This window comes from Falco cherrug, chromosome 9 (genome assembly GCF_023634085.1).
Source record: "Falco cherrug isolate bFalChe1 chromosome 9, bFalChe1.pri, whole genome shotgun sequence".
NCBI classification, from domain to species: Eukaryota; Metazoa; Chordata; class Aves; order Falconiformes; family Falconidae; genus Falco; species Falco cherrug.
Window position 1 is genome coordinate 52,892,272 of NC_073705.1, and position 12,083 is coordinate 52,904,354.

The 12,083-nt window shown below is 40.8% G+C and overlaps 1 long non-coding RNA gene across 2 annotated transcripts in view; it reads left to right on the plus strand.

Annotated features, from left to right (window-relative positions):
- The window catches only part of LOC129736783 (uncharacterized), a 41,136-nt gene that overhangs the window by 13,501 nt on the left and 15,552 nt on the right, over positions 1–12,083 (plus strand). For both annotated transcript variants that reach the window (XR_008733856.1, XR_008733855.1), the window contains one exon: positions 10,304–10,365. This is a non-coding gene — a long non-coding RNA (uncharacterized LOC129736783). The remainder of the gene's footprint in view (positions 1–10,303; positions 10,366–12,083) is intronic.

A 12,083-nucleotide genomic window follows, 5' to 3' on the forward strand; every position in this document is an offset into this window, starting at 1 on the left:
TTCCCAGCATCAGATTTTCATGTGTGAAATGCTCCGTGTCACGAGCTTTCCCATAGCCACAAGCATCTACTGCCTCCAGGGCCGCACGGTCAACTGTGTCCCAGCAACCTGAGGGCCAGCATGGCAGGGAAGAAGGATGCGATGTGCCTAGAAAATTTTCTTCTGCTATAGCACACTGGTAGTGGAAAATTAGCTTCAAAAGTTTGGATCAGCTGGAGGATCACTTACAGCTACTTTCTACATGATTTGCTTCTAATTGCCATCCATCATACATACCCGACTAATGGATTACAGTGCAGCAACTTTAGCTTCATCTTCCTTTATCTTGGAAAATCTGGGTAATGGTATTAAGTGTATTTTTCCATAAATAATTTGTATGAGGAGGCCAGCCTTGTAATTGCAATGGAAAATATTTGTTTCTTGTTATTTTGCCCAATCATGTGTAAATTCCTCCTGCCTACTTGTCTAAGACTGTCACGAAAGAAGAAAAAAAAAATGCTTAAAAGGCAATGTTGAAAATGCCCTGGAAAGCACCAGAAGCTTAAAACAAAACAGTAGGGTAGAGAAAGGCAAGGCAAGACAGTAAATTCTGGACAGACAGCCAAATTCCACAGATAATCATTAATCTGGAAAAAAACCCTTGCAATTTCTAAGGTTATTGGAAGCATGTATCAGTTACTATTGATTTAGACTTTCTAGTGTTTAAATACTTCTGCATAAATAACATCACCACCACTCATCTACTGCAGCAACAGCACGACAGGCGAACCACGTGCGAGGGTTCTGATGCAAACAGCAACCTCATCCTGCCTGCGACCTGCCGGGAATGTAAAGTCCGCTGGCTGCAGACCTTGTGCAAACATCACTCCCAGCTCTAATTTACAACAATATTCTTTTCAAAAAGCTTTAATGAGATGGTGTTTACAGAGCACCACTTGTGCGTGTGAGCGGTGCCGGGGAGCCCGGCGGCCGGTGGTGCAGCCCGCCCCGGCAGGCAGCCCTGCCGTGCCGAGGCGTGCAGCCAGCCCCGGGCTCCATCAGGCCAAAATTACTTTCTTCAGGCCACATCAATTAATGATCCCCTGAATTTCTCTCTTGATTCCCTTTCACGTAACCCAGTTATTTTGTAGTTTGGTCCTTAATGCTTATGCCATCATTTCATGTGGCTCCTTACGCCATTTATTATGGTGTTGGTGTTCTCCGTGCCTCACATTTTTCCAATAGCTGTTTTTGCTAATAAATCAGGATGAAGCCAGAAGGTTTTATTATCAGCCCAACAGCAATCTACTGAGGTAACACTGCCTTTACAGACAGACATTTCTGCTTGGTCTGTCAGTCTCTTTATTTCCCTTGTCAGAAAATAAATGTCTGTGCTACAAAGAAAGGCTTAAAATGGGACTGTTGTGATTCTGGTCTCTTTGGAGTGGACTGCAATTGTGCTTCTATAAAAAAACCCAACCTATCAAAAACTATTAATGCTGGAGAATCGGAAGTGCATGTTCATCTTTAAACAGATAAGCAGCAATGTTGCGCTCTTTCAAAATCAGATTTAGAACTCAAGAAAGAGGAAAACTTTTTTTCCTCATAGTTTCTCCCTTTGCCCCAGGCGCAGAAGTGCTTCTTGCATATTTTCCCTTTGTCCAGCTTCTTTGCACTAGCAACAACACGTGGTTCAGCCACAAGCACAGAAAGCTGAGGAGTAGCAGAGCTGAGTCTTGCTTTGAACTTTGGCGCTGACCTGCTATGGGAACTGACCACATTGTTTAAACTTTCTGTAACTTCCTTTCTCTGTTTATTCTTCTTAGAAAAAGTGCATTTTTATGTAGCTGATAAGAGCTATTAGCATTATTCACTTTCATGTGCATTTGTATATTGAACACAGACTCAATATTACCAGATAATTTTGGTTTTGGAAATTTATTTTAGGAACTTTAATTAATAAGTAAGTTGACTATAAATGGTGCTCCACCATCCTAACAAGGAGAAACGAAAAAAAATTGTGGCATCTGTTCAAATAGTGTCACCTGGTTGCAGACTCTTCTCCAAACTATTTCTTGAAGAACCTACAACTTGTAAACTACCAACCAGTTTTTCAGGTATCCTGTTTATAAAAGGGAGTGTAAGAGTCTCCCTCCTGCTAAAATGACCTTTGAGGTCTCATCTGTGTAAATTTCCTGGCTAAAATAAAAAATAATCACAGTTTTCAATTGCCACAAAAAAAAAAAATAAAAGGCACAGGTGAGATGTCAGCTATATTAGTAGTTGATTCATATAAAAGACAGTTTCCTTTCCTAAGCAAATGAGGCAAAACTGAATGTTTGTACTTCTCACTGAAATTAGGATATTTCCCTAATGGAAAAATTTGGCATGCAAATTTTTGAGTTATACTCAAAATATAACTTTCTGCATATAACAAGCATGTTGTGTGCATATGCTTTTATAGAAAGGTATAGGATTAGTTGGTTTTATGTGGCTGCTATAAAGTTGTTGAAGTGTAATGTTCTTAAATGTTTAATTACATAACACTGGCTGTATTTTAGATATATATGTAAATTTGTAATTGTAATGTATTGTATGAACGCAATAATAGTGTGTACAATGTAATTGCATGCCCCATATATAATAATGTAATAATACAGATTATTCAGGAACACATCTGTACTATAGTAGGGATGAAGGTGAGAGCACACAGGTTTGCCAGCAAATCACATTATCAAGGCTGGTGTTGAAAGACAGGCTCTTCCATAGACCTCAGGAGAGAGGAGGGGTGGATATCAGAAGGAAAGGGAAGAGAAAGGAAAAGGTTATTTTCTGAAAGCTTCGCAGTTCCTCAGTTTAGGGTTAGTATCACAGGAGGATCACACCTGTCAACTTCTCCTAGGTAGAAGACTTGGTGCCATTTTTTTGGAGGTGCTGGCCACGAATCGCTGACATTTTAGATGTAAGACAGAGCACGAAGCCTTTGCCCAGCCTCAGGAAGAGGTGTTGCAGAGAGAGCCGCCGGCTGCCTGAGCCTGATGGACGGGGTGCCCTGGGCAGCGTGGCTGCTGTCTGCTGGGACGGGCCATGCCGGCTGGGTGCAGAGCAGGCTGACCTCCTTTACAAGTGCTGCTAATGAGGGCTTCAAAATGAGGCCAGGGATTTGGTTTTGTCCAGAACAACGTGCAGCTGATAATGATGTGTAACTTCTTCTTTCTCCACACTTATCATTAATTCAGGCTAATTCTGAAGAATAGGCTCATGATATGGATGGTAAAAATTGTTATAATTGGATATTTAACTCCCTTTACAGAAGCTCAGGGGAGCTGAATGCTCTTTGACAAAAGCAGCAGAAACTCTTAAAAATGTCTGTTGACATTCTCGAAGGCTGATGTCATCGTGCAGCTTTTTCTTAATAAAAGGGTGATATGTGTGGGTGCCTACAGTATTAATTAACTCTTCTTTCTGTGTGGATCTGGATAGTTAATGATTAACACTTTTCACATGATAGTGGTCAGAATGGATTAGCTCAAATTACTCCTGTTACATCTTCTTAAAAAAAGCAGATCATAACACCAAATAAACAGCAGCAATGGCCAAGGCAACCTTTAAGTATAACATGAAATGAAGTCAACACAAATAGTGATCCTAGGTCATTAGTAAGAGGGTGTATGTCCCTCTCTGTGCCGGTAGATGCTGTTTCACATGGTTTCTTGCTTCTTGATTGCATTGATACTTGTTCTAAAAACAACGCCTCCTGTCCAGACCTGTTTGAGTCCCCAGATCCCACCAGCATGTGTCCTGCGACAAGCCCAGGGCTGATGGATTAATTTAAACAGTAAATGTAATTTTTAGAAGATGCCACGAAAATGCTACGGTATCCCCCAGACGGGCAGTGACTCAGCCCAGTGAACAGCCTGGAAACCATGTGAGAATAGCTGCAGGAGTGTGAAACCCTGTCTGCTTGTGATGGCATCCCCGAGAGTGCTGTCTGTCCATCATGATGCCAAGCGTCCAACCGAACCTCGGTGTGTGCTTTGGGGCAGATGTGCTGTGGAGCGTCACTGTCAGTTATTTCAGACCATGCCTGACTATTTCGAGAGCAATTAATGGTGGCAGCTCAGGGTTTGTGCTGTTAAACACCAAGTTTCCATTGTTTTCCTTGTGTTAAGTTAGTTGTGATACACTTTTTCTTTCTTCTTTTTTTTTTTTTTTTTTTCCCTTCCCTCTTCTATTAGTATGTTATTATATACAGCCCTCTGCTCTCTGGGGACCACATGGACATCGGGGGACTGGAGGTCCCCAGGTGCACCAGTCTCACGGATTTTCCCTGAAGTCCATGGGCAACACTGAGCAGCGCGGCATGGTACACAGGCACCAAGAAGCAGCTGCATTCCCAGATCAGGCTAAATATCTGTCTCAAAACCAGAACAGAAACTATGGCAGTTTACATCACATAATGACCCATTACAATCAAAATTATGATGAATAATGTTTTATGGTGACTGAGCTACTTATGATGTATCTCCCCACATAAATCCTCTGTCGTTTATTAACGAGTCAGTTCAAGCTATGGGCTATTCCTTACTCAGAGCATCAGTAATCTGTATTTCCTAAAATTAAGAATATGGGAAAGGAAAACAGTGGTAACCTTAAATCCCTGCAGCCTTCATATTCTCTGTCAAAATCCAATGAGCCAGGCCAACTGGAGCTAAAGTTATTAGAGTAAACGTTCTCACAGTATGGATATAAAAGCCTAATTAATTAACAAAACAGGCTAATTAAAGCATCAAACTGGGATTTGGTAACAGCATCCAGAGCACTAATAAAGTTAATCACATGTGCACAATTAACATGCTGTGGCAATTTGGGCCAATAGATTACAGCTTTGGAGTCTCTGTTGAACATCAGGAAAAGCTAAGGAATACCTCATGCCCGGGCCATCGTTCGGATGAACTGCTGGGCATCAATTATTGCAGCAGGTACCGTCAGGTAAGATCCATGGAGACTTCTGCAGTGCTACCAGTGACAGCAACTGAACCAAGGTCGGCTTGTAGGGCTCGAAGGACCTAGTTACTTCCAGCTTCTTCAACATTTGCTTGAAATTATCTCAAGTGTGATGGATCCATTTAAATGAGATTGTACATAAATGCCCATTATAATTAATAATGAAAGCAGTTGCAAGGGCCATACTTATTCGTTACCCAGCCTCCAGCATGGCTCATGCTGAGACCCATCAGTGCTGCCACAGCTGGGCACACCGGGCATGCTGGTTTGGACCGATCATACAAGACTGAAGCACATGTAGGTATAAATTGCTGTAAATCTGGTGCAGAGAAAATTAGTGTTTCATTCTGGCTACCTAGGTTTTCTGAAATAGATGACCCAGTCTTGACTTCCACTAAGTGAATTTACTCTCCAAGATGCCAGAGGGAAGAAAGACTGTCCCTAACAATGTGTCTGCAGCCAGCTTGCCCTGTCCACTTCTTTCTCTTCCCTGATGTGCCACTTAATGCCTGTGGTGCACAGAGGGATGTAACAGGTTGTGACGATCCTTGTGCCCGCCAGAAAGGGTCCTTGTTTCTTCTTGCAAGCTTCACCATGGATTGCTCTGCAGGATTTGGCCCCTGGAAGTGCCCAGAGCAGGATAGTGTTCAGCTGGCCGATGCAAAGGAAAGCCCAAAGGGATCCACATCTAGCCAGCAGGATGAGGGTAACAGCAACTGGAACATAAATAACTCTATATCCAGCATTCAAAAAACATAAATCTGGAGTTTCAACCAACAAATTGCTTTCACTTTGCAGAAGCAGAGCTAAAGGTCCATTTCCACAGTTTTAATGAAAGCCATATTTTTATCAGAGCTATGAAAATAAATTAGAAAACTTCAGCCTTTGGACTGTTGCTAGCCTTGATGGCGTTTGTAGGCACTATCATCTTACATTTTTTAAACTTCAGGACTTTCTTCTACTCTGGATGAAGTTGTGTTCCTATGAAATACAGTCCAAAACAATACCAACCACACCACAGAAAGATGCCTTCTCTATAAGAATGAACATTGTCACACGCACATCATGTGGCTGCCTAGTTCATACTGAGGACAGCTTCTCAACTTGACCCATTTTTCTTGATGTTGTTTTGAAGAATAACTATTCCAAGGTGAAATCTGAGACTCAAAAAATTTGAGAAAGGGAGACGGGGAAAAAGTATTTTTGAATTTCACCACAATTGAAATGCCAGTGTTTGCAATTCCAACCCATGCAACTTTTGGCAGTTTTAGAAACAGAGCAATTTCAGAACAGAGCTACAAGAAGGGTACCAGCAAAATACTGCCTTCCAAAATATAAAAAACTCTCTTTTTCTGTGCTATGCAACTGAACACCTGACTGTGAGCTAGAAGTCCCCTGGGTGGAAATAGGTTTCTGACAGCAGAGGGCTCTTTGGCTCAGCAAATGATGGAATTATCAACCCTAACAGCTGAAACCCACTGACAGAACAAATAAAAAGCAGAACAGAAACGAGCTGCAAATTTTTAACAGTAAGGCTAAACTTTATTGGAACAACTTAACTGGTGACAGATGTGATAGAGGAGTGAGAATGTCTTTAAAAGTTACAAATTTTGGTGCAGAAATAACCTAATAAAATTCCTTTTCTTGCCTGTATTTTGTAGTAGATCAAAATGGATAACCATAAAAATCTGTCCCAAATTTACAGCTGCTCATTCCTGTATGGAAAATGTCATGAACTGAGGATGAGGGTGGTTAACATGATTCTAATATTTATATGTCGGTATTCCAGAAATTTGTTTTAATGGAGATGTCCACAGAATTTTCACATTTAGTTGGATTTTAGTTACACAAATTCACCAGCCTGATACATTTCCAAAGTGTTTGGAAATACCATCTGAGGCTTGAATTTAAGATTTGGAGAGAAATCATGGTAAAATATTTGAAATCATCTAACTTAGGGTTCTTGGTCACTGGAAAATGATACTTTTTTCCCATAGGAGCATGAAGTGGAATTCTGTAATTCAGTAACAAGAAAGTTACTTAGTCATGCATCTTCTATTCCCGAGGCCACTTCATATACTCAGGATCTCAGAAGATGAGAGCAGAAAGGAGCAGGTGTGCATGTAGGTGCAAAAAGTTTATACTCTAGCCATGGCTGAGTCCATCATGACCTCGACCAAATGACCAGCATCCATATGACTTCCATATTATTAGGCACATTTCATCTTCTTTCAGCAGGGCAAGCATTAGGGAAGTGCTCTGATATATGTTCTATCTAAAAGCAATCCTACTTAACAGCAGACTGCATACTACTTCTAGATCAAAACTTGGTATTAACATGTGATGCTTAATGTCATGTCAAGAAGTTTCCTACAGTAAAGTTAACAGCATGTATGTGGTTCTTTTCTGTGAACTGAGATTTTTTTTTCTCAGTTCTGAATTTTTTATTTATTTTTCTTATCCTATTTATTGGTTATTTAGTGTAAAAAACATTGCCGTATCTCTTCCAACTATGTGGAAATAGTGATTAATCTCTGCTTAATCTGAGTTTGCCGGTTAGAGGTTACCTTAGCTCAGCATCATGCATAAATGCCTATACGTGGGGTCTCTTCATGGAACATAGGGAATATGTAAAGTAAATACAGGCAGCTTTTGAAATTCATAAATAAATACCATATGTCAAACCTTTTCACATGCCCTTGTGTAAATTGTTGTTTTGTTTGCAATATGTAACCAGATGTTGCTATATAAAATATCTCCCATGCTGAGAGTTGTTACTAGAGGCTGCAAAGAGCACATGCCGTTAGCGAAAAAACAGTGTTCTTGCCTTTTTTCCTTCTATGTACAGGAGTTTATAATCTTTTATCTCTTACTCAGAGTGGATTTGGTCTTGATTTACATGCTCCTGAAAGAAGAAGCAGGCTGTATTTATGCAATGCCCAGTGCCAGCATTTCCATCAAACTTGAAGGCTGCTCGTTCTCCTCTCACTTGGAGGCAATGTCGCCTTTTAGCCCCCAGCCATGGGGCTGAAGGTCATGCAGGAACCTGTTCCCTTTCAAGAACAAGAGCAAGTGAACAACTGTCCTTTCCTCCTTGTACACCCTGCCCGGGCAACAGGGTGCAACTGCACGTCTCCAAAAATGAACAAGTTTTTGGCCTTAAATTGGGGCACAAGCTTTGCCTTTGTTGCTGTTTCTTTCAATATATGTCCTTGGGCTCATTTTCTTGACTTAAACACAAAGAAATAGCATCAGAAAAACTGGACATTTTCCATTCTGGGGTATTTCATTGCAGATGACTTGGCACCACACTTTGCACCTTCCCAACAGATTGCAGAGCTGCCACCTGTGGGCCACATTCAGGGCTGGAGCTGCTGAGCCAGGTGGTGATGAAGATCTACCCTGGTCTTTAACCTTCCCAGGACGATGGGGTGTCTTTGAGGAACAAAGCTGGAGGCTTTGCAATTGACTCCAAAGATTCTTCTCCTTCTGTTTCCAAGGGCCTCTTTCATAAGCAGTGGAGGGCTGAAAAAAATGGACATTTGTGAGTATTTCTCTCTCAAAACAACTGTGGCATTACAATGGCAGCAACTTTGCAGAGCGAACTGCTCCTTTTGGAAGCATGCAGGTTTTCACACACAAAGGAATTTGAGGCAGGACCTGCATGTATGATCTCCTTCAAGTTAGTAACGTTGCAGAACTTGAAACCCCTAGAAGAGGACCTTACAGATTAAAGGGAAAGATGGGGGGAGCTCACAGACTTTGTTGAGCACTCAGAGGGGTGAGAACCTGCCTAAGAAGGACCCATTCTCCCTCTGAGAGCAAAAGGCAGATCAGGACATATTTATGAGTCTTACGACAAAAGAAAGACCTTCTTCAAATAATGAATACAATATCTCACAACAATCTTCTGCTTTGATCTGGTCAGCTACCCTTATCACTGCTCGCTGCAAAACCTTTGTGTTGTCGTTCACATATGGAGATGCTTTAAGCAATTACAAGAAAGCAAGACAAGCTGTTCTGCCACTTTATTTCGGAGCTCATTGAAATGGCCCTCATCAGACAATGTAACGGACCACCAACTGCTAGGAAATTCAATCAGAATACAGCAGTACAGTGAAAAATTAGCCTCCTAAGGAGCAAGTTCAGTTCTGTTCAACTGAACAATGTGTTAAGACCATCTCTGAGCATATGGCTCCCCTATGATCCCCATTTAAAAACAATCTGAGCTGATTGATGAGGGAAATTAAAGGGTACATCTAAGCATTTCCTACAGCTGTTGAAACAGAAGAATATTTATTTAATTTTCCCCTATAGGAATATAGGACTCAAATTTCTGTAAGGCCCTCAGCTATAGCAGCATGTTTTTCGACACCGTCAGTGATACGGGCATAAGGCCTGGGTAACAATTACCCCATAAATGCTGCTTTTAACCACCTACTGACTTCACTCGCATCTATCACCATCAGACAGCAGAGTCTGTCACTGAAATTTAAATCAATGTATTTTAAGTTAGCAATGTGTTATTATTTTTGTTACTACTATAGATATCCCTTAGCCCATAGCAAGAATTTCTGGTCTTAGGTTTGGATGCAGGGGTGGATCAAATCGAAGCCAAATTAGGGGAAGAGCTCATCTTTTTAGATTTGAACAGGTCTGAGGCACTATACTAGGGAATCCTCACACTCAATTTTTGCTGCTGGTGTCACCATATTTATGCACATACCTGGGACCAGGTGATTTCCAGAGACTCTCCAGGGCCCAGGATGTGCTGGCTCCACAGACACTACAGATCTCCATCATTGTAGTAGAGCTGGCAGAAGTGTTATAACGTGGACCTTGTAAAGTTCTTGTAAAGGGGACAACGGGCAAAGAAATCACCTTTTAGATCACCTCTGCATGAATTTTCAGAGACCATCTGCGGGCATTTGTATCTCTTCATGTCCTGCCTCATCGTGTTCTCATCAGAAAAGCAGAAAATGGAAAAGACGTGAAGAGGGAGAGACTCTTTGGCTCTGTGTTGGTTTATCTACAGGATGATGATATATCTTTGCATGGAGTTATAATTAAGGGAAATGTTTTCGTTCAGCTCCAGATACTGCGATCAAAACTAAGTCTTGAAATAATGATGATAAAGCTTAAATATTTTTTTTCTTGAGGCCAAACTAATATTTAACACAAGACTTCTTGCAAAATCAGGTGGTAGTATGATGTATATAAAGAAAAGGTTTTACTAAAAGCTCAGGGATGAGCTATTAATTTGATTTGTTACCTGTAGTCCAAGCAGAATTGTGTAATACATTTCCTTTGGTTTCAGATTCATCTGGGAAGAAAAGGCATCGCATGAGCCCAGGTCTAGGGATGTGCTGTGCCTGGAAGGTGAGGTAACTGCCATTTCTGAGCTGAGCTCAATTTCAGTATTTTGATAGGCAATCGACCTGGGCTGGAGATAAAGTCCTGCCTGTCTTGTGCTTCTGAAGACCTACATTCACCATTAGTGCAACAGTAATGCAAGAGTTTCTATGCCTGAAGCTCCCAATAATTCCAAAGATTTGAATTGTCCTTTTGTGGCCTTTTCTTATCTGTGAGTCAATACTGAGTCAGTACTTGCTTCTCTGATAATGAACAGTAAAATCTGTTCATCTTTATAAATATGGGGAAGCCAAGTTAGTCTTTTAAGGGAGATTTACTAAATGGCTCCAGAAAAAAAGAATGCAGCTACTTTGCATTTCTGATGGTATAAAAAGGCTCTTTGCCTTCTACACGTCACCCCTTACAGTGTTTTAATAAGAAACAAAACTTTTGACAGGGCAATGGAAAAGAAAACCTGTCATAACCTACCATTAAGCAGTAAACATACCAGTATGTGTTATATCTTTTAATAAGCTAAACAGTCATAATTCAGTGAATCTCAGACCACATGGCTGAAATATCTGGATATTACCAAATGTGAGGTGTCAGAAGAGAAAGATGAATCAGAAGGAACGTTAACAGTCACTGGTGAAACCTGTAAGGTCTTAAGCCAGAATCTTCAAAAGTAATTTGATGCCCTAATTGTAATGGGAATTGGGAGTAAGCTGTCCCAGAGCAAAATGTAAGTTCTAGAAAGAAAAGAGAAGCAGAACTTTTAAAATGTAATGCATAATACAAAGCACAGAAGAGATGCCCCATAATGAGAAACTTCATGTTTGTTCTGCTTAAAGTGAAGACAGTCTCTTGTTTGCATTGAAAACCTCTTTGCAAGTCACAGAGATAATCAAGTTATCTCTAACCTATTTAGAATAGTTTAGAAAGAGGATAAGTGATCTTATTTGTCTGTTTAGCTGGTAAGCCTATGAAAAGACATAAAAAGGGTTTTTTTCTGAGTCTGGTGGCTATCAATGACTGTATGTTACTGTAATTAACCTTGGCAGGGAAGGGGGTGGTGTGAGAGGATGTCTCCCCAACACGTTGGCTCTCCGAGGAGAAAAGGCAAAAGGTGAAATTATTAATAGTTCCTATTAGATGACTTCTGAAGTACAGAGGTGGCAGCACTGCTAAGCACAAATACCACATTAGTTTCATAGCCAGCAATTTCATCATAGCACAAACCAGTGTTCCAAAGTACAACAAAATGATAACTTTAGCCCAGCCCCCAGAAGTGATAAACATCACAACAGGGAACAGATACAGCGAGTAAGGTGTGACATAACACAACTCTGAGAACACACGCTACAACTCTGAGAGCAATTAAATCAGCATTGTGACCAGAGACTATTAAAGCAATACAATGAATGCTTATGACAAATCTGTTTTAACATGCTGCGGTCAGATCGGTTGTTATCTCAGCCTTTTGAGCCCCACAGTGAGCACCAAAAAGGACTGTTGTGGTTTAACCCCAGCCTGCAAGTAATCGCTGCGCAGCTGCTTGCTCACTGTCCTCACTACCCTCATGGGATGGGGGAGGAGAATCTAAAACCAGTAAAACTCAAGGGTTGAGATAAGAACAATTTAATAATTAAAATAAAATATAAAAACCCCAACAATAATAATAACAAATGTAATTTAAAGGAGAGAGAGAGAGGAATAAAACCCAAGAAAAGCCAGTGATGCACAAC